The sequence below is a fragment of the Vicugna pacos genome, chromosome 31 (genome assembly GCF_048564905.1).
Source record: "Vicugna pacos chromosome 31, VicPac4, whole genome shotgun sequence".
Taxonomy (NCBI): domain Eukaryota; kingdom Metazoa; phylum Chordata; class Mammalia; order Artiodactyla; family Camelidae; genus Vicugna; species Vicugna pacos.
In genome coordinates this window covers 5,850,344-5,872,689 of record NC_133017.1, presented here as the reverse complement: position 1 = coordinate 5,872,689, position 22,346 = coordinate 5,850,344, and the positions used below count along the sequence as shown (strand labels likewise).

General features: G+C 39.8%; 1 long non-coding RNA gene across 1 annotated transcript; it reads right to left on the bottom strand.

Annotated features, from left to right (window-relative positions):
• Window positions 1–19,393: 19,393 nt before the first annotated feature.
• Window positions 19,394–19,932, bottom strand: LOC140690737 (uncharacterized). The gene is made up of 2 exons (XR_012066015.1): window positions 19,857–19,932; window positions 19,394–19,653 (listed from the first exon to the last, which is right to left on the bottom strand). It is a non-coding gene; the product is annotated as an uncharacterized lncRNA (long non-coding RNA).
• Window positions 19,933–22,346: the final 2,414 nt, after the last annotated feature.

The window sequence follows — 22,346 nt, the reverse complement described above, 5'->3', positions numbered from 1 at the left end:
GGTTTCTGGCACTCCTTCTAGAAATAAGAATTATTGATTAAACTTAATAAATATAAAAATTAAAGGTATAAGATTTAATAAAATTGAGATAAAAGTTTGTGAAATTGGTATATTTAAATGGTCTTTATACAAAACTTTTGCTTGTGTTGTGGGATACATATGTTTAAGAGGAAAAACACTTCCCCTTCTTGGTATTATAAGGCTAGGCACATATCTGTCCCTCTGAAAATATTAATTGAACAAATTAAAATAAACCAATATAGTTACATAAGCCGTCCAATATAATGTAAACTAAAAACTAATTTGAGTGGCTAATAAAAAAATACAGGTTTACCCTGGGTTTAACTTATAACACAAGGAAAAGAGATCTTACTAAATGCCTTATGCAAGTTTTGGAAGACATATTTAAGTAAGCCTTAAAGTTTTAAATCATGGAATTCTTTGTTTACAGCTCTTCTCACTGATACAAAAATGCCATTTAAGGAGATAAAATACGGCCTGGGTGAGAGAGCAGTTCTCTGGGGACCTGGAAGACAGTGTCTTTGTCTTGCACATCAGAAATATAAATACAACAAACAGTGACCTAGGACTGAGTCTAATTAGCTCAACGAAATAAACCTTAAGGCCAAGAAATTTTTGGCATATTAGAACTCAGAACTCTGAAGGGTCCTTCAGACATTGTGAAGAAATTTTAACTGTCTGTTTCATAAATAGTAAGCCTTAATGATTTGAGCAAGCAAATTCAGCTTACTCCAACTATTATTATACCTATCTTATAAGTAAGTTTTAAAGTGAAGCTATGAGATCTCTAGCTTTTTTCTGATTATAAGCCTGTGTACACATTATAGAAGTGAGATATTTCTACTGCTAAAGAAAAAAAATTCAAAGTCATAGAGCTCTGCTTAATTGACGTAAAAATATAAGAGCTTAAACATTAAGTATTTTTAAAATAACAACTGAACAAATTGACTTTCAGCGTCATGTGAAATGGAAAATATTCAATATTAAGATAATATTTGATATTGTTTAGTTTAAGTATGTTCTAATTAATATAGACATCTTTAAAGTCATCAATATTATGTATAATACCTTTACTGTACCTAGGTTTAATGAAAGTCAAATAAGATCCTGTTATATCTGTTGCAGATTTGTCAAAAAAAAAATAAAAGTAATGTGCTGTGGTAAAATTTTAAGTAAATTAAATGCAAATGAGATGAGAGCTTTGGGTAAATATTTAAAATATATTTTTAAAATGTATGTTTAAGATAATCTCTAAGTGTTTGGTATCTTTAAATTCTAGTGTTGTGCTAAATTAAGTTAAATCACAAGATTTTATTAAATAGCTATGCCATTTTCAGATAAAATAACATTGAAATACGAATTACTTAACATTTAACTTCCTCTTACAGTGAAACTAAAGGTATATAGAAATATTAATAAATGGTTGGTGCCACACTGAAATAGTCTCTATTAGTAAGGGAATGATCTCAGTATCCTAGGAAAGTAATATAAATGCGTAAAGGAAGATATAAGAATGGAATTATATTTTGTTAATGAAAAATAGTGACTTTCTCCTGAACCTGGTTACTTCTGAATAGAAGAAAAATAAGGGACACACTAATATAAGTATAGAAAGCTGTGGAAGGCTTGTGGAAAAGGAACCCTGAGGGAAGAGTTTTGTACATGGTCAGAATTGGCTAAGTTTAGAAACAAATTGGGCAATGTAAATGAATCTTAGAAGTAAGCTGGTACAAGATTAGAATTGTTTTTCTCTCTGTTAAGAGGAAAAAATTTTCTTAAAATGTTAATCCTCCTTCAGTAACAGATTGTAAAACTTCTTATACCACTTAGCTGATCTGTTCTGCCTTTACCTTTGACGTATTTTCTTGTTAATGAATTAGTACTACTTTACAGTGATCTATATGTTTATCTGATCAAGTGTTCTGAAATCTTTCAAAAAGCTCCCCAAATATAAAATTCTAATTAATTAAATAAAAATTAATTTAATTAATTAAAATTCTTTTAATCTCCAGTTAAGTTTGGGATGCTACAGAAGGCCCCTGAAACATCCCAAAGAGAGATTTTTAACTATAAAGTTTCATTTGGCATTTTAAATAACATGGAATTGTCAAATGAATCATAAAACTTCTAAGGTTATATTGAATGAGACAATATTATTAATATAGATATTGTAGAAATTATATGGACTCCCTAAAATTCTGGTATATCTGAAATGTTACCAGTGATAGTTATGGGTATAGTGAACAGATTTCTTTATTGATTATAGTGTAACAGTGTTTAACCATGCTTTTAAATCTTTTGTCATTTATAGACAGTTAATTGTTTTCTTCTGATGGTTTTGCAAAATGCTTTCTCTTCAAGGAGATTTACTGATTCCTAATAAATTTCACACTATAGCACTGAACTAAACTGGGTAAGACATTTTAAAGTTCTAATGAGAACTCTCATTAAAAGAATTAGTTACATGGGACTGATTAACCTGCTGAATATGGTTATAATTTTTGATATTGTTTGAAATACTACTGGCTTTTAACCTGTTTCCCAGACGTAAAGAATCTCTTCTCCTTAAGCTAGTTATGGTTCACAGAAATTTGATAAATTATACCTATGTAATCACACTTGGAACACTTATCTTTTCTCTCTATCTGATCCCTCAAGAGACTAAAAACACTTAGGTCCCCAGTGGCTCTATCAAACAAATTAGGGAGATCATCTCCTAACAGATATAGGAGTATAAAGATATTTTAAGGATTTTAAAGAGAAAAAAATTTACCTAAATCTGTAAGGCAGAAACCCATGAAAAGCCTTGACGTGTCTTTCTTGGCCTTAGCAAACCTTAACATTCTACCCTGAGACTCCGTATTAAAACTTCCAACACAGCCAATTTAAAAAAGTCTATATGATCAAATAATCAGACTTAACTTGTAAAAAATTAATCTTGATTTGGCTATATTTGAGAAAACTGAGGGTAACTTAAGAGAGAAAATAAATTATATTTTAGTGGATATTAAATTCTAGTTTTGTTAATTGAGGTCCATATTTACTAAGACACTTCCCAGATCATTCCTTGCTGTTATGTCACATTACTGTACGGTTTAATTGAATTATGAAAAGGATACTCTAGGTTTGTTTCTGAAGCTCAGAAATCTATCCTTGGGTAAAGTTCCAATGCCCCATGACCTGCAGCCAGGGGATTATACATACTGCAACAGGCATGACTTAAAGAACTGTCTCGAACCTGAATGGAAGGACCCTTTTTCAGGTACTCTTTACCAGACCATACACACCAAAGCTGAAGGAAACGGAGTCTCAGATTCATTTCCTATCTGAAACATCCCCTGCAGTGCACTGGCCTATCGAGTGCTGCTCACCTTAAAACAATGCCCAAATGGAGAAAAAGCTACCAGACCAGGATGAGAAGAAGACGACATCTGATCTAGACAGCTGACCCAAGACACCGGACCAGGACTGTATACCAATTACTTTGATAAATTCTCCAACCTTTGATTATGATATACTCCACTTGTTAAGTTCATGATAAATTACCTATGTCTAGTACTTCTGTGTTACCTTGGTGGGTTTCCCTACTCCAAGGCTCTAATTAGATAGCCCTCAGAAACTTTATTCTAAAAAGAAATTATAGTTCTGTTTAGGCCACTGTTGATCTTACAAGGTGGGAGATTTCAACTGGCCAATTAATACCTGCTCTGACCCTGACCATAAATATGAACTTTCTCATAGGATCAAACTCAGAAACACAAGCAAAATTTTAACCCAAAAATACAACTTCTCGACTATTAAATTCTTACTCGTGACTTTATTAACGTTACTAGCTGTATTACTTATATCCTGTCTATTTTATAAAATTGTTGTCTGTTACATTTCCCAATGTGTAACTAAGCCCACAAGATTGATGATGGCTAAACATCTTGAAGAAACAGATAAAATTTATAACCCTGAATAAAATAAATATAATAGTGTGATTCTAGGTATGGGAATGAGCAAAGATGGGTAAACACTTTCTGTATCATAATAGACTAGTAAGACAGGTGATCCAGAGAACTTTTAGTATCAACAGGGCCTGACCAAAAAAAACTTACACCTTGAATGGCAACTTAGAAGATTCTTCACCTGAACTAGGAATGAGCCATCCTAGCACCGTGGGACAAAATTGGTCATGAAATTTCTCTCAAAATATTGGTCAAATTTAGGACCAAGTGGGAGCACTGTGAATGAAAATACTACAATGTGCATGAAAATACTGCAACCATGACAGTAAACAAAGAATGCTGAATCCGAGTCATCAGCGGCTGCTGCCAACCCCCAGCGAGTACATGCCTTCAGCCCGGCCTCTCAGCCACTCACAGTGGTGCCCTCTGAGCAGACTCAGAGTAAGAAAGGACAGGATACTGGCCCTAGATAGCCAGGGGCTTGCCAAAGGAATGAATTCAATGACTCAAATGTTTGCTTCTCACCATACATAGAAAAGCAGTAAATACTTGAACTTGAGATATCTGGTTTTCTTTAGATAACAAGCAATATTTTATTGTTCCAATTACCTGGTCTTTGTTGTAAGCTTCTAATATATCCTAGCTCCTCCCCTACCTCTTGGGAGCAGTCCCTCAGAGTGATCTGAGAGGCTGTCATCCCGGCTCGAGTCCTCCAGCCAAATAAAACAAAGCCCTTAACATATAGGCTGAACTTTATTTCAATGACGTTCCAGAATAGACACAACTCATCAATTCTGTAATGGAACACACTGAATCAGGAACCAAAGCGTGTTTTAGTCCGGAAAATCTCCGGGTTCCTATTTCTTCCTGTCATTATACAATCCCTCTAGAACTCATTAATTTGCTGTCTGCTCCTCTGGCAACAAAACTCGTAGAAGACTCAACTCAGCAGAGCGCCCTGCTGGGGAGAACACCCTGCAGAAGCACTGCAGGCTGCCTGCCCTCCTGCACGCTCTGCTGACCCTTGGTGTCCTCCGTGGAGACCAGGCCAACAGAGCTGTTCCTAACAGCTACAAATTCGCACACGTTAAATAAATCATTTTATTTTATATGATATTTTACGTATATACACATCTCTGAAAACAGCTTTGCAGAAGCTCAAATCTTCAACATCAATCCCCAAAGGCAAATCCGGTCCCCAAGGGGAAACAAGACTTAAGACGACGCTAAGGCCTCCAAAGTCCTCTCAAGGACCGTCAACCAAACTGCCTGCAGGTCTGCAGCTGCAGGCTGTTACATGTCTGCTTTTAAAGCAACCCCTTCCTGCCCTCGGGTATTACAGTGTCCCTCTATGCCCTCCCGTCTCAGGGTAAAAGCAGCCGTTGCAGAACCTTGCAGGGAAGCACTGACAGGAGTCGACAAAGAGGATCAGAGCTAAGCTAATACTTCTGATGACACGACCTTGTCACTGTGTCACTTTACAGATGAAGATATATATAGAGAGAGGTGGGGTGATATTGCTCAAAGTCACACAGCTAATAAGTGGCAAAGTCTATAACTCTGCTCTTCCCTTCGGCGTGACGCCCCAGCTGGGACGCCCACAGGGTTGTCTCATGCCTGCCTGAACAATCCTCTCCTGTCACTCATAACCCACCACAGGGTCTGACCCTAGCCTGCCTTTTCAGCATCTATTTCCTCCAGTCTCTCAGGAACAAGGCCGTTTGGGCCACTGTATGACTTCCGGCTCCCGGAAACATCAGTGCTCATGCTGGTCTTGCCTGTGCATCCGGCCCGCTGCTCAGAGGCTCTTCCTCCCCTGCAGGAGTACGTTTCCACTCTCCGCAGGGACACCTCCTCAGGGGAGCCCTCTTCTCGCTCTCAGCACGGCAGGGCCACATCCCGAGCTGCCCCATTAGGACAGTGTGCGCCCAGGTCTGTTAATCAGACCAGCAGCATCAGAGCTAGGGATTATGCCCGGGCTACCCTGCAAAACTACTGCCCGCCACACAGCCCCCAGCCAGCAGGTCACCTGGAAGTCACAGCAAGTGCCCCACCCAATCCAGAAGCCTCTTCATTTGCCAGCATCGCTGATGACTGGTTTCCAAACTTTGGTCAGTTTCGCACAAAACAGCACCTTCAACTGTGAAGCAGAGGGTTTCGCTTCTGCTCCCCATCCTTACTGGTAATGTCAAGGAAAACAAAGAGGCCTTTTCTCAACACTTTTATAATGACACCCTCCCACCCACAATACTCATATGCTCAAGAGCTTTGGATCCACGTGATTTTCTTTCCCTTATGATAAGCGGCTCAAAACACTGCGGGATTCCTTCTATTTAGAGGGTATTTGTACTCAGTTTATCGGCTTTAATCTGTTTTTGTCTCTCTTCAATATCCCTAGCAGTTGCCACCTCTTACTCCCTTCAGCAGCCTCCCTCCCAACATCTACTCTAGGAAATCAGCTGTGATGAGGGGCCCTGGGGCAGTCACAGACGATGCAACTAAGGCAAAGAGAGGGTCCATAATTTGCCCGAGAAGATCAGCTTCAACCCCCAACAATGTGTGTCACGTCCCTGTGTTTAACTCTTATGCTAAGCAAGATAACTTTTTGTAGATTATGGTTATAAACAGATGAGGTATAAAAATACATACAAGGACACACATCTACTCTAAGATGCTCACTAACTCCACTATTTTGTTTCTACTTATTTCTATTAAAAAATATTAAGAACCTCTGTAGTCAGTATAGCAAAATGTTACTGGGCTTTAAATCCAGAATATAGAGGTGTTAAATGTGTCATTACTCATACTTATTTGTATGTTCACAATACAAAATTATTTGAAAGTCCCTCTCACCTCCCCCTACTCACTACTGGCTCTCACCTGAGCTCCCAGACCACACATCTAACAACCTTTCACTTTACCCACAGCTGAACTCATCAGTTTTCCGCAGAACTCCCTCTGCAGCTTTCCCTCCTCAGAGCACAGAAGGACCATCATTTACCTCATTAATCCACCCAGAAACCTGGGCCTTACTCCATCCTGCATTCACAGCCAGCCTTCATCCTTTCCTTTTTACCATCTAAACATGCCTTCAATATGTTCGCTTTTAAACACTGACCGTCCCACCGCTCAAGTGGAAGCCACCAACACTGCCCACCTGGACTCACGAGTCTCCTAAGTGGCCCCACAGCCGCTCTCCCCTACTTGAGACAAATGGGACTGTGCCACTCCAGCGCTTTTTGGACTCTTTTAAGACCCACTCTTCTTAGAAGAAACTCCAAGTTCTTCACCAGGTGAAAGTCTTTGCCATGAAATTGTCACCTCAGGGAGGGCAGGACCCGCCCTCTCCCCTCGGCCCCGCCCTCTGGCAGAGCATCAGCTTGGGAGGACCTGCTGAGCTACACCAACCTGTATTCTAAACCTGGTCTGAGTTCTTAGCAAACTGCTTCACTTATCCATACAATTCCAAGGTAAATTAGAAAGATTTTAGATGTTGAGCTAGACTATTGATTTTGGGATTTTGCACTAGCAACCTGCAAGGACATGTTCTAAAGATTCTGTCTTCTTAAAACCACACCCAGGTTAAAGGAGTATTTGTGGAATGTCTTCGGAGGAAAAGGGACTGTACTTTTACAGGCTTTATGTTTTATAACATGAACAACCCGGACAGGGTCACAAATGGAACCGCCTCACAAGTGACAGAAGACAGGTGAGAGGCACAAAGCAACAGGTTGCAAAGATGGTAAGAGTAAACATGATTCTCCAACCCCCCCAAAAAATTTTTGAAACAACCAAAAATTCTGAATTTTAAAAGTAAAAGAGTATCATATAGAGAAATGAAATAAATAATGCTCTTCATCAGGGTTTCAAGATCTCACTCCAGAGTTTTTAGCAGGCCATACTGAATCCTAGCACAGAAAAATCAAATGGACTTGTAGTGAGAAAGTTCCAGGAAAACGGCAGTAATTCCTCCACTTGTGTAAGGACATACACTCACCTGCTGAAGGTGAATGTAAACCGCATTCTGGATAAATTCGAAAGCTTCCAGGCTTCGCTTCTGGATGCCAAGGACATGGACAGCTTGGAAGCATGCTTCTAACTCAGTCACCGGCATTTTTACACTGCAGGGGAAACGGACGCACCCAGTCAAGAGCAGAGATGTTCCTGTCGTGTCTCACAGGCCGTGCCTCGGGGATTCAGTGCCCTGCAGCAGCCCGGCCCCAGGCAAGGACCAGCAGCGTTTTCCACCCAAGCAGGAGGGGCACTGTGCTTGAGAAAGCCCATCTCCGATGGGGGCAAGAGGGGCTGGTGGGGTTCAGTGAACCTATAAATGCCCACAGAAATATGCCTGCATTCATTCAAGTGATGCAAACAACTGTAGCAGGCTATTTAACAAAATTTCAATTGTCAGTGGAAATTTTGCCATTCCTTTCCGCTTGTCCCCTGCACTCTGAGACAGGCTTAGGCTCTCTTACACCTGCAGCTCTGTGCAATAGTTGTGAAGTCATTTTACTTTACAGATACCACGGTTCTGCCCAGGGTGATATCCAGCCCAGAGAGGTGGCCCAGGCCAATTTAAAGCTATGTGGCTTGCGTGCAGGGACAATTACAGGAGCTGGTTCCGGAGCCAGGCCCCTCCCCACCTCTGCTCCCCTCTCTCCCGAGGCCCCGCTGCCAAGCACTCAGGCTCCGTGATCTTAAGTCCTACTCTTCTACTCTACTCCAAACCCTTTTCCTTTTCTTTTTTTTCCCTAATTATTCCCAGCTGGAGTGATTTTTCAATCTCAATATCTGAAAAAATTCCTGCAGCCGAAAAAGAGGTCTCCAGAGGTCAATGCCCATATGCTGGTTCCTGAAGAGAGCCCCTGGCTACGGGGACCCTCACCAACACTCACGGGGCATCAGAGATGTTGCAGGGTCGGCCACCCCCTACAAGAGTTTGCTGTCACCCCAATGCCTGCACAGCATCCCTGCTCACAAAATATAGTTGGTACACTTATCGGTTATTAAGAAGCAAAAATACAAAATTGCTCATATTTCTTACTAATATTATCTATGAAGCTGGAAACGGAATTGTAATAAAATGTAACAGTTTTTACCCTATGTTAAATCTGTTCCTTTGAGTTTAAACCTGTGCCCTGTTTCCTAGGCTCAGACTTGGTAGCTCTGCACCATTTGAAAAAGAAAGTTGCCTTTAGCCTGAAATCTGCAGGAAAGCCTATTCTCCTGGCCCTGATCTTTAAAAATGTTAGCTCATCTGCACTTCTGTAGAGATGGCAAGTTGCATAATAGAGAATAGCCTTTGTTTTTTTGGAGGTTTTACAGGGGTACCATGATTTGATCCACATGGACAGCTGCAAGAACAGCGGATTCAAAGGACAAACAATTCATAAAGCAAGAAGTATGCAACAACCAACCACAACCCCCCCCCTTTTTAGTATAAAAGGAGACTGAATTCTTACTTGGGGAAGATAGTTCTCCAAGACATCAGTCTGCCGTCTTCTGGGTCTGCCAGCATTGCAAGTGAAGTCACTATTCCTTGCTCCAACACCTCATCTCCCGGTTTATTGGCCTGTCATGCGGCGAGCAGAACGAGTTTGGACTCGGTAACAAAATGACTGCATTGGAGGTAGTATGTCTCCAATGTTTCCTCGTTTCCAATATGTAACATGCACATCATTTATGATCTAGTGCAAATAATTCATCAAAGACAACCACAAAAAGAAACTATACTCACCTAGCTATCAACACTGAAGTCACAACCTGTCAATTTTATATGATGTTGAACAACACAATGGAAAAACCTAACATAGGGAGTTGATTCCACGGAAATAAAATTATTTCTACTCCTTCAATACTTTTTCTTTTCTTTTCTATTTTATTTTGTTTTGCTTATTGAAAGGAAAATAAAAGTCAAGTCATTTTATTTCACGTATTTTTGTTATAGCTACATTCTTTAAATACTACAAAGAGATTTAAACTGCAAAAAAAATTGTTCATATATTAGTATAAAGATATATACACAATCAATGGGGATTAGGAAAGGAATGGACATTTACTAAAAATCCACTGCAATCTTGTCTTTTACAAGCATATCCTGGAATATAAGCTGTATGATCCAGGGGGCCCCATCCCCATTCTCACTGTTGAGTCCCTTAGCAATCAACTACTAAGGCACCAGCATAGAACCATGTGATCAGTATTTGAGGAATAAATTAGGGAATTAGCACATTCAATTCTAAAACAAAAACCCTAAAATAAATACTGAACTTATTTACAGATAAAGAAAATTGGAACCAAAAAAGTAGTTATTTCCCCAAGGTCACAAAGCTAATAACTGGTAAAGACAAGATTTGAACTCATCTGCCTGATTCTAAAAACTAAGGTGGAAATCCCATTCGACTGGGGAGGGTCCAGCAGCAGAGCCTATCACCCTATCTTTGTTCAGATCTAGCCTTAGACAGCCTGAGACAGCACCCCATTCTTATGGAACTCGAGGGCAAATGATAACAATAAGGATTTTATATCCAGTAGTTTGTTAGGTCTCATTTATATAAAGTGTCAGCAGGTCAGCAGAAAAACTCTGGAAAATATGAGTGGGTCCAGAGCTTTCTGCTGATTAGTAACTCAGTCTCTCAGGACATAGTGACCTTCCCATGAGAGGCCTCATGGACATAAACTAAAGGCAGCTGAGCAATGAAAACTAACAAGAACCTGGAACTCAAGCAAGAAGGTTCCCTGCCATCCCCCACCCAGTTGCCTCTTCACCCGCATGGACACGATGGCAGGAGACCCAGATTCTTGTCCAAGTTACATCATCATGGATTCTCATCCATAATAATGTATGACTCTATGCCACCTTATGTCCATTAAAACTCAAATATGATAACACCAATATCTCAGCAGAATATCTATGTCTCCACTACCTGTCTTCTAATAGGAGAATATTTTTATGGACAAAAAGCAGAAATCCAATTTAAAAAACCATGCACGAAGCCAGGTGAAATTCTGCTTAAGAGACTGCTCTCACGCTGAGTAAATGAAAACTCAGAAAAAGTGGCCCTTCTCCCTCAGTAAATGGGAGGTAGCCTGATGTGTGTGTGTGTGTGTGTGTGTGTGCACGTGTGTGTGTGTGTGTAAATCAAATACAATGAATTCTGGGATGTGTACAGTTTTTTTAAGTCACTGTCATTTCATGGGAATGAGCCAACATTTAAATAATTTGAATCTAGTGTTCTGAGAGAGTCTCGGGCTCTTGGTGGAGGAGGTGAAAGGGGAGAGTGAAGGAGGAAAGAGGTACATGAAGCAAAGAAGTAAGAATACTGCCAGGGAAAGGCAAGACGTTAGTTTTGTTCTTCCTTGCACCACATACAAATTAGGGACTCGCTTTCTGCTGATGACTTATCGAGCACTGAGTTGCAGGAGAAGAGGGGACAGCTCATTGCTCACTGAGCTTGTGACTGTACGTGGCATCTTATAGACACAAATCATTTACCCTGATCAAACACTCTAGCAGCAGGCTGTAATTCTTCTGTTTTGAGAGACAACAAAGCAGGAGTTCAAACAGGATGCATAACTTGACAAAAGTCAGAGGTCCAGTAAACTAAAGAGGATTAATTCAAACTCAGATCTGAATGCAGAGTCTGATCTTCCCACTCCCAGGACTGGAAAATCCTTAACACAGGCTCCCCAGCTCCCCTGCATTGTTCCTGGCACCAAGCATTTGCCATGGCAATGGTCACCATTTCTCACAGACACAGCGCTCTGTGCAGCAAATGACCTTGATCAGACCTTGATCATCTACCTGCCACGCCCACCAGGCTTCACCATACAGGCAGGAAAGCTGGCTTTCAAGTGCATACAAAGCCATTCCTTGTCTAACCTGGGCTCTTCTGTGGTTTCTCCAGCCTAAAGGCAGCCATGAAACTGCTCACAGTTTGTACATGAGCCACACTACCTCTCTCCATCTGTCTCCCCACCTATACTACTTAGCTATGAACATTTTGAGAATCTTCGACACAAATTTTTAAAAACAAAAAAGAAAGGATTCTGGAACAACTACTTAATACTTACAATTTTAAATGACAAATTACAAAGTGAGTATTTACAAACCGAATCTTCCTTTCTAAATTTCAGTTTTAAGCGTTTAAAAATATAATAGCAAAAAATTTTCACTTACAAAATTGACAAAAACATAAACAATAATCTGGAATAAGTTAAAAAATAATGCCCATGTTCTAAATGGAGAAACTTCAGGGCTGTACTGAGGGGTAAAGTAAGAGGTGAGAATGTAGAGACATCAACAAATTGCATGGAGGAAAGCAGTTTTGTAAAGATGTAAGTTCCCATCAGAATAATTCAAAACTTACTGAAAACTCCCATGACAACTCCAATCTGATTTTTTTTTAACTTGAACAAAATATTTTGGAATTCTTCAGGAATAATAAAATCATAATACTAGACAAGAAAATTTGGGATGGAAGAAAAGAATGAAAAAATATTCAGACTGCCAATTATTAAATAAATTTTTACAATATGTAAGTTATGGTGCTGGAGTAAGAAAGGCAGATTGACAGAAGGGAACCATGAGCTCAAAAAGAGACTCTAGTGTACATAAGTATTTTGTAAAGGTGGGATTTCAAATCAAAGAGAAAAGTATGACTTCAGTAATTGTCCTGAGACAATCAGACAATCACCTAGAAAGAATAAATACTATTCCTCTCATAAGGACCACAAGATAATTTACAGACAGTGATGTAAATATAAAAAAGTACTAATAACAGCAAATACAACACTTTGCTCTTATTAACTCAACTTACCCTTACATTAACAAGTACTATTATCATCTCCATCTTAGAGATTAAAAAAAACCTACAGAGGAGATTTATTCCAGTATAAGAAATTATTTTTAAGAATAATTTCAAAGATAAAACACATAAGGAATACATTTATTATCATAAGAATATTTTGGGACACTACCAAAATTAAAATCCTCCTAAACAAAATGAAAGGCAAGAAATGACAAGAAAAAGCTCTGTGATACATGTTGTTGAAGACAAGAAGTTAATGTTCATAACATACAAAGAGCTGTCACAAAGCAACAAGAAGCTCCCCCACTTAAATGTGTGCAAAGGATAAAAGGAATCATTCATTTTAAAAAAGTCAAATGGCTAATGAGTGAAAAATGCTCAATACCTCACTGGTCATCAAATGCAAACTAAAACAATGAAAAAGCACTTTTGCTCATCATATTGGCAAATATTTTTAAAAGATATTCTATCTAGTGTCCATCTGTGGGAGAAGAAACCATGAGCGACATTTTCAGAGGACGACATGTCAATGGATATGTAAACTCTGAAAAACGTACGTACACACTGACTCAACACCACTTCTACGAATCGTTTCCTCTAGGAAAAAAACAAATTTAGTCCAAAAAGATGTACCCATCAGGGCATTTACACAGCACTGTTTTCAATGGTGGGAAGAAAAACTGAAGTGAAATCTTATCCAGCAATAGAGAATTGGTTACATAAGTAATTGTGCATCTTTTCATTCCCCTATGGAAGGAATTTCTAGAGTTACTTGAATGGAGTCTGTGATGAATGTAAATGTCACATCCAGGGACTAAATTTCCAGAAGCCTTAACTAAAGGAATACTCATAAAAGATCACAGGAATGTCTGTACAAGAAGGATGCCAGTCAAATATCCTTTCTGACAGTGGAAAATGGAGAAAACTTAACTGTCCACCATCAAGACAATGATGCGTTAAATCACGACGAGCTGCGAGCAATGAGGGAGCCGGCGTTTCGCCGTGGTCCAGGGCCTTGTCCACAGCATTCTCTCACCAAAGGTGTGCGTGGGAAAGAGACCACACCCGCAAATCAGGAGACCCCTCCACTCTATCTGAAAGGACCGTGTGAGTCTGGAGTGGGAGGACGTCTATGATATACACCTGAGTGATTAAAGCGAGCTGCAGAAAAACATATAGTATGGTCTCATTTTTAAATAAAGCATATATACACACACGTATACATGGAATTCTCATATGTGTGTATATATGTATGTCATAGGCATAAAGGTCATGAAACATATATATCAAATTTTCAACAGTTTTTACTCTTCGGAAATAAGGGGAAGGGAGGTAGGGCCTTCCTCTACCACCACAGTTCTCTTTTCAGTATTTCAGTTAAGTATACTTGGAATTTAAAAGTTTATTTAAGTCCGAAGTAAAATGGACAATGCCTCCACAAGACAGAATGCTATACTGGTCATCAAAAATCATGCCAGAGGAGATAGAATATTGTAGAAAAACATATAAAAAGCCGAATGGAAAATGGAGGTGTCCACACAGTAAACAGTCACAGAGTGCTCTCTGGTTTTTTATGACAGAGGTGATCCACACTGATGAAAATATACGTTAACGTGTTAATTATTATCTTTGAATAGCGGGACAAGGATAGCCTTTTTTGCCCCCTTTTTCAGAGTTATTATTTTAAATGCACATTCTTTTTCATCTGAAAAAAAGCATTTTTAGGTGTGTAGTACTATGCATTGGAGAATAATACAAGAACACTTAGAGAAACAAGTAACTAGGAGACAAAGCAGCAGCATCACACAATGTAGGACGGGCGATCCTGATTAACACCACGAAGTTACATAAGGACCCACAAAGTGAGAGCACCTGCTGTAACAGGGCGCGGCCCCCTTCCATTTGTCAGCAGTGTCTTCAGGGCTGAGGCAGTTCTGAGCACGGCCAGTGTCAGTGCTGGTGTCTTGATTGATGCTACTGGGGGTGAGGGCACCTGCAAGCCGAGAGGAAGAACAGAAATCATCCTCTGCCTTTTCTGTCTTGTTTCTTTGTTACTTTAAAAGAGAGCCATATATAAGATAAACCGTGTATCCCCCCAAATGAAATTTCAGTAATGAAACCGTTTTTAAAGACTTCACAGCTTATATTCTGCCTATAACTGTCTTTTCAACAAAGATCATATTTATTAAATGTTAATTAACTCAGTTAATTAACTCCCTGTTGAAACATTCTAGTAAAGAACATGAAATGCAGTATGTAAAAGAACCACACCTGCAGTGACTAGCTCAGCTGTCTTGACGGCAGTGCAGTCAGCCCCCACCATCCCGTGGCCCTGAGCTCCTGATGCTGGTAAGAGATTACGCTGCCGCCTCAGATGGAGAGAAACGGTGAAAGCATTTCTTGAATCCTACAGCACTGACAAAACATAACTGACAAATCCCAGGCCCCTTTGAGGCTCTCATTTTCTGTTTCTGGCCAACCCCCATCAATGAGCAGAACCACCCAATCCCCGAGCCATGGGACTCACGTGGGAAGCAGTTTTGGAGAAATTTCCAGGTATAGAATGTAACCAACTATACATAGAACTCTGAAAAAAGAAAAGATGCCATACTCTGATTTTGGAAGACACTCAAAATATTCTCCTAAGCCTTAGTAGCTGGAAAGGCTGGGCTTCTCCTAAGTCACTTATTTATTTCACAGCCATTAAGCATCTCCCTCAAATCCTGCTTCCCTGTGTCTGCTGGGAGCTTGAAGCACACTGCTGCTGTCGATCTTATAAGTCACATGGCAGAGGCATGTGTCTCACGCCTGCAACCCTCACACAGGCTCGCCTCCTAGCCTCACTGTCTGAACTGGGCCCCATTTTCTCACCTGTTTATTTGGTATCTGTTCTTCTGTAAGCTACCTGAAATGCGTTTTGGAACATGTCAGAAGAAGCAGTGGGTTGAGAAATGGACAGATTGAGAGGTGAGAGATGGGCAGACAGAGAGAGAGACTCCAAGAAAAGGGGAACAAATAAAATTTCCTATGCAAAACCCTCTTCTAATCAGGGAAGGAAACCACCACGGAAAAGTGTGAAGAGGCAGGTAGCTTAGGACTGTTTCCTGGATTCCATGAAAAGTAACACCAAGAGATGAGAGGGTAGAACTTTAAATAGTAAAAGAAAAAAAGCACGCATGCTTGAAAAATATATCTACAATATGTACTTTCTAAAGAATAGACTGAAATCAGCAGGACCCAATAACACTATACTTGGGTATTTACAGAAGTGAGAATCCCATCTCCAAACCACAAGGCATCCCTTCAGAGCACTGACAGTCTACATGGGGCGGTCATAAAGCCATCACCGCAAAAGCTATGCTACCCTGCACTTACGAGGAATGAGCAGCTGTGCTCAGGCTGCCCACGTGCATCATTTACACCCCACAGCACCTCTACGGGGGGGACGCCTAGCGAGCCCCATCTCTGCAGGACAGAAAACCAGTTCTGGAGAGGCTAAGCCGACTTACCAGTTCTCCATCTCACAGGACTGGTCTCTCCAGAGCAGGACACGAACTCGGACCCACGATTGTAACCATGGTACTACAGTGCTTTGTGTGCTGTTTGTGTGTATAATACATTTGTTTCTATCATGAAAGGTTATTTAATAAATGATCGGTTGTCTTGTCTATCTCATTAGCTCACAATCAATCTTTATACTGTTGAATTGTACTCTTTTCCCCTGAAGAAAGGAACGGAAACAGCGGGGGTCAGAAAGAGGTGGGGCTCCATTCTTTATCTGGGATCTCATCTCATTGAAGTCCCCAAACAGGGAAAAGGAGCAAATGTTCTCTTTATCTTTTAAAGAGAGGGCACCAGTGATGGTGACTTATTCAATTACAAAATCAAGGCTGGGGAAAGGGCACATGCAGCAACTAGAGCAGTATCAGCTGTAGGAAGGTCAAAAGTGCTCACGGGAGGGCTCAGGGGGCAGCCTCATTTAATTTCAATCAATAAAACAATAACAAACTCTAAAAATACTGGCCTAAAATGGATTAGCTCTTTCTTGACATCTAGCAAGTTTCCACAGCCCACATGTAACATTATTGGAACCAGTGAAAGGAAGAGTCCACAGACAAGGAAAATCAATGCCACAGGCAGGCTGAAACCCAGGCTGGAATTTAGGAAGAGAAAGGGCATAGTTAAGAACTGGGGAAAGGCTGGGGAAAAAAATCATCACAAGGACTCTCAAGCATCATCCAACAATCATATAATCATTCATTCAAGAGAGAGTTACTGAGGTCGTATTCTGTGCAAGATTGTACAGCGGGTGAAGCAAGAGCGCAGCGTCCATGGTGGCAGCAAGTTGCGGGGCTCAAATACACTTCTGATCCCAGTACCTTGCACACTTGTCCTCAATATAAAGGCAAAGATAATTAAAGTAAAATAATACTCTGTAAACTCAAAGCATTGTTGAAAAAAAAAGTTAAAGAAGACCTAAATACCAGGACAGACACTCCACACACATTCCCCTATCAAAAGAAAGTGCTCTTGGAATGGCAGTGCTCCCCAGAGCGATCCGTATATTCAACGTGGTCTCGAGCACAATCCCAGCGGGCTCCTCTGCAGAAACTGACTATCTGCTGCTACAATTCATATGGGAATTCGAGGATCTCAGTAACCTATACGTACTTGAAAAAGAAAAATTTGAGAGGACTTATAATTCTCAATTTCAAACCTTACAACTGTATCTCCAGGTGAGATTAGAGGCCATTGTGAAGTTATTACTGTGTTAATCCTTATTTACTAAATTCTCTACAATGAATATTACTGTTACAATAAGAAAAATAAAAAGTAAGTTATCCTTTAAAACATGCACACCAATTCATTCATTGGGAAAAATTATTCTATCAATTAAGAGATAAATATCTATTGAAAAAGGACAACTTAAAAACAAGAGTGCATTTGCATTTTTCATAAATTGAAAACTGAAAAGCACAAAGACGTCAAGTTTCTAGGGAGACCAATGCAACATATTAATAGTTATTTTCAGAAATTCTAATTTAACAATGAAAACTCTGGAAAGGGAAAATCGTGACTGAGAGCCAACTGCAAACACATGGAGAGCAAAGGCCTAGAAATCACAGTTCCTTTAACTCTGCTCCTAACACAATAGGAGAGGAAATTCCTCACTGAGGGGACAGTGGAATCCCATGCATAAGACAGGATACACAGTACAAACTGCACTAGAATTGGGGGTGATTTTTTTAGAAGAATTCTGAAGTTACAAAATTGCTGAAAAACTATTAAAACACTGACAGAAAGATTAAAACACACAGTCATATATATTATATAGAAACATATGTAGTCTGCTCCCATGTTGCATTTAAATACAAATATATTTGTTCATTTATGGGCACTTATGACTTTATCCCTGGTAGAATATTTCAACTAAAACAAATAATCAATATAACACTCCTTTGTCAAATCTACTTGATAAGTTACTCTGCTATGTAAACATAATGTGTCTAAGATAGATCTAAAATTAGTGAAAAAGAGCTTTGTATGACTTCTTGAACTATTCTCAAAATTCAAAGCTTAATTTTAAAACAGATCTGAACAGTAATTCTATATTACCTTTTCCGTCGTGAAATGAACAACACAGTCTGTTGTCAAATTTCTGTCCTTACAATGATTCACGAGCACCGTATCCTCACAAAACTGCTGGACAGCAAGTCACTATCCAGACACTGTGACCCAACAAATGAAACACAATGAAGACAGTGACCCTATTTTGGAGGGCTTATAGTCTGTGTCAACACCAGGGTTTTATTTGATTGGTTTGATTGGTTGGCAAAATAAAATCAATCAAGTACTTTCTTCTTTGAGCATTCTATAAGTCATGACTCTGCTGTTAGTGTCATGAGCAGGAAAGACTTAAGCATGACTTGATTAGATCAACTAGCAACAATCATCACTGGAGAGTGAGTAATAAAGAAGTTAACTGATAGCAATGCTTCTCCCTACATGAGACCTAAAATAAATCGACACTGATATCCGAAAAGAAAATGAGAATTTGAGGTCCCCAATAAGAAAAAAATCTAACAAGAAATCAAAAAAGTAAAGATTTTTTCATTAACGTTTCCTGGAAAGATTGGAGCATGGTGGTGTTGAGCTCAGATGCTAGGGAAAAACATGAGGGTCTGAATTCCCACAGCACTGGGTAGCTTTGACACTAATATGTCAGTCAAATTCTCTGCATCTCAGTCTCCGATGCATAGACTGGGGACAACAACCGCACCCATCTCCTAGAACGGTCCTAAGAATTAAGTTATTTTATATATACAAGTTTTAATAAAATACATCAGATATTAAATATTACCCCAAAAGCACAAGGAAAAATGAAAACAGAGATAAATTGGAGTTCATTAAACTTTAAAACTTTGCTTCAAAAAACACCATCCAGAAAGTGAAAAAACAACACTCAGGAGAAAATTTTTTCAAATCATTTATCTGATAAGGAATTTGTGTATCAAAAAAAAATTCCACAGCTCAACAATAAAAAGGCAACTCAATTAAAAAATGAAAAAAATCTGAAAAGATATTTTTCAAGGAAAATATACAAATGGCCAATAAGCACAATGAAACGGTGTTCAATAACATTAGCTCTAAAGGAAATCAAGTCAAAACAACTAGGAGAAACCGCTTCACATTCACTACAATAGGTTAAAATCAAAAAAAGATTAACAAGCACTAATGAGGACACAGAGGAAGCGGAGCCCGCAGCCATTGCTGGTGAGGATGTAACACAGCGTGACCACTTTGGAAAACATCCTGGCACGTCCTCAGAGAGTTGAACATTTGGCTTCTGAATGATCCAGCAATTCTGCTTCCTGGGCACACAAGTAAGAGAACTGAAAACAAATGTTAACATAAAAACTCCTACAGGAATATTCACCATTACTTTTCGCCATTAATTTTCAGAGCCAAAAAACAGAAACAACCCAAATGTCTATCACGTGATGAATGGGTAAACAAAGGGGCCCAGCCATACAGTGAAATATTATTCAGCAATAGCAAAGCATAGAGTACTGACCCAGGCCACAACGTGGACAAACATTGAAAACGTTACTCAGTGTGAAAGAAGTCAGTCAAAATAGACGGTTCCACTTACATGAAGTGACTCGATTTGCATGAAATGTTCAGCACAGGCAAATCCACAGAGACAGAAGAGTGGCTCCCTGGGGCTTGGGGAGGATGGGGATGTTGATAATGTCTGCTTATGCGTACTGGGTTTCCTGTTGGGGGGAAGAAAATATTCTAAGATTGACTGGGATGCACATTTCTGGGCATAGAGTAAAATCCGCTGTACATTTTAATGGGTGATTTGTATTAAAACTGTTAAGAACAAAAGCACCTCGGATTAGTACCTTCCATAGTAAATGCAAATTGCTAACATTTATTACAGGAAGAAGAAACTGCCCTCAGCATGAAAGCAGGAGATCAGCAAATATTAGTTAACCGAAATTGGACAAGAGCATTTCACTTGAAACTGTTGCTGAGTGTACAAGAAATATTCAGACATGACAAGGAAAATCAGTTTGACATCACGAAGAAGCATTCTGCTTCAAATGCAAATCAAGGATTCGGCAAGCCCAGCTGCTTCAAATGACCAGAGAAGAATCCTGGTTCTTAAAACAAGCACCAGAGCCAACAAGGAAATGGTGGTGAGGAAAGCAGGCGGCCTAAAGTCTGGAACAGTGTGCTACAAATAATTTCTCCACTGAAAATTCAAAAATAAAATGAAAGTGATGTAATGCTGTGTTGAACTCACGTGAATGGGCTTCCTGCAGTGCTTGACAGTTCTGTAACCCCGAATGACTCAGGAGAATCAGCATGGCTCCTGGGAGTCCCCAAGTAACTGCCCATCAGCACGCTGACCACCATCACATCTGCCAGGGTTGAATTGCAGAGAAGAGAGCAACCTCTGAAAGGCACAGGGAATGTTGACAAGGGAATAAAAGGCTGCGGTCAATCCTGGGACAGAGGCCCTGTGAGCAGAGGCCAGAAGGCTGCAGGTGAACTGGAGTGGCCCTGGGGCAGGAAGGGACCACAGGGGAGCATATCTCAATTATCTCCTCTCTCTCCCTCGGGTAGGAGGGATAAAGCCTGCATCCTTCTCACCTGGAACTGTGGGTTCTGGCTGGCGGAATTCTTACCGACACGGAATGAATTTCTCAAGACTGCGGAAAAAGGAAAGAAAGCGAGAGGGATTAGGGAGCCAAATCCACGATTCTCTCAAATGCTCCCATATTTATTGTGTATAATCAAAGTAAAAAGTCAATAACAGTTGTGAGATAGTAGGCAGGAACTTGGGGAAAGAAGGGATGAGACAGAGATTGTAGACTCCACCATGAGTACTAAGGCTTAGTTTACCTTTAGGGAAGTCATGGGCTGAGGGGAACAAGATACATTTTTTAGACATGTTCATTACAAAGCAGACCACCAGACCAGCCTGGTCCCTGTTTTGGGGATAATAGACTATCTAACACCACGCAGGCCTGGCGTTTATAGCTGAGGGCCTGGGTCATTGCTGTGCAATAAGCAGTGTGCTATCTATAACCTCAAATATGCAAGCAAGGCACTGTCTCTGCTTTTTATGGCAAGGAGACAGGAGTGAGGATGCACAGGTGTTTGCTTTAAAGCAGTTAATAAGCACATTTTTTTCTTCTTAAAGTTGACAGGCGGCTGGGATGTGTTACAACTTGTTAACTCAATCATGGGCTCCCACATGGAACCATTATGGAGGACATCCTAGGATGAAAAATCCTGGCTCTGGATCTTTTCCTGCCAGCTTCGGCCACTCCAGCAGGGTCTAGACACATCCCTGAATAACGATCCCACAGAACCACCTAAACTCTTAACTCCTGGTGCTTGAAACTTAATTTTAGCTCTACACAACTTAATGTAGAAAAGTTTCAGAAATAAAAGATATTATATTCTTTTTATATCTCATCATAAGACTGATTTTTCTGATTGCTCTAAGCTGCTTCTACATGGTAAAGCACCTAATTCTGCAGGTGAATTCAGTACTTTCCTTTGGGCATAACTAGACAGTCTGGGCTGTCTGACTTCTATTAGTCAAATACCAATACACTTAATTGATTTCTTTGTTCATCAATTTCAGCCTGGAGGTGAGGGTCTATCACTATTTTCCTCAGCCCACCCTCTACTCTTTTCTCATCAGCATCTCAAGCCTCCTGAAAACAAAACAAAGCATTTGTTTCCCTTCATCTACACTTTCCACAAAGGCAACAGGAATCATCATGCCTAGAGAATGAATTCAACACAAATGTTAAAACAAAAATCTATAAACCTGAAGCAACTCCATCTCCGACTCATGATACACAATGACATGAGAGTAAGTGTGTCAGGTACAAAGCATGCGTGAGCCTGACCACCTCATTTCTATTCTTCAAAGGAAGGAAGGTTTTCGTATTTTTTATTATCATTCTTTGTCATTGTTTCTGATTAAGCCAAAAAATTTTTTATGAAATAATTAAGCACTGCAATAACAGATTTTCAC